Source organism: Marmota monax, unplaced genomic scaffold (genome assembly GCF_021218885.2).
Source record: "Marmota monax isolate L192 unplaced genomic scaffold, Marmota_monax_Labrador192_F-V1.1 WCK01_AAM20220418_F8-fsc00595, whole genome shotgun sequence".
Taxonomy (NCBI): Eukaryota; Metazoa; Chordata; class Mammalia; order Rodentia; family Sciuridae; genus Marmota; species Marmota monax.
The window spans coordinates 254236-255643 of record NW_026692479.1 but is presented as its reverse complement, the minus strand read 5'-3'; the positions used below and the strand labels follow the sequence as shown (position 1 = coordinate 255643).

Sequence of the window (1408 nt, the reverse complement as noted above, 5' to 3'; positions counted from 1 at the left end):
ATAAACCTGTTGAACTTACAGTTAAGTATATATAGATTCAAAGGTTCATGGAGGCTACAAAGAAGTTACAGATGAAGAACTTGAGAAAATATTGGATAAAATTATGATTATATTTAGATTTATCTATGGCAAGGATGTTTTTGAGGCCTTCTATAAGAAAGATTTTGCCAAGTGCCTGTGAGCTGGGAGGAGTGCATCTGTAGATGCTGAAAAATCAATGCTGCCCAAACTTAAACATGAACGTGGAGCTGCTTTCACCAGCAAACTTGAAGGAATGTTTAAAGACATGGAACTTTCTAAAGACATCATGATTTAGTTCAAATAGTATATGAAGAATCAGAATGTACCTGGGAATATTGAATTAACTGTGAATATCCTGACAATGGGTTATTGGCCAACGTGTGTGCCTAAAGAAGTCCATTTGCCACCAGAGACGGTAAAACTTCAGGAAATTTTCAAGACATTTTACCTAGGCAAACATAGAGGCAGAAAACTTCAGTGGCAATAAACCCAAGGACACTATGTGCTAAAAACAGAGTTTAAAGAGGGTAAAAAAGAACTCTCTTTTTCAAACACTGGTGCTGCTAATGTTTAATGAGGGAGAGGAGTCAGTTTAGAAGAGATCCCACAGGCTAAAGGAATAGAGGATGGAGAGTTAAGGAGAACACTGCAAAGCTAGAGTTCTGGCCAAAAATCCAAAGGGCAAAGATATTGAAGATGGGTTACATTTGTAATGATGATTTCAAACACAAACTTTTCAGGATAAAGATTAATGAAATCCAGATGAAAGAAATGGTCAAGGAGCAAGCAAGCATTACAGAAAGAGTATTTCAAGATAGACCGTATCAAATTGATGCTGTAACTGTTCGAATTATGAAGATGAGGAAGATGTTTAGTCACAATCTCCTTATTTCTGAAGTATACAACCAGTTAAAATTTCCAGTAAAGCCTGCTGATCTTGAGAAGATAATCCTTAATTGATGGGGAATACATGGAAAGAGATAAAGAAAACCCAAACTAGTATAACTATATTGCATAGAAGGTTGGCCTTGGTGTCATATGCAGTAGACAGTGGATGAACTAACTTGTTGATCTTATATTATTTGACTTCTTTTATACTACCAATGACCAAATGAAGCATTGTAATGGAAATAGTTGAGTGGACTTTTTCTCAGTGGCTAACATGCCCATTTAAAGAGTAATACTTATCTTTAAGAAGAATGTTTTTGAACTCTTCGCATGTTATTTAGTATGACGTGCAGAAAACTCTTAAGAAAGTATCCTGTCTTCGTGATTCCTCTTTGGAACTGGAAAAGAGGTCCCTATGGCTATGAAGAAAAGAGGTCCCTATGGCTATGAAAAAAGAGGGGTGGGTGGGTTCTTATACACCATTTTAAGTTTATTTGCT

General features: G+C 36.2%; 1 pseudogene; it reads left to right on the top strand.

The window, feature by feature from the left end:
- The first annotated feature begins 5 nt into the window (after positions 1–5).
- On the top strand, positions 6–1183 carry LOC124091885 (cullin-4B-like; annotated as a pseudogene).
- Positions 1184–1408: the final 225 nt, after the last annotated feature.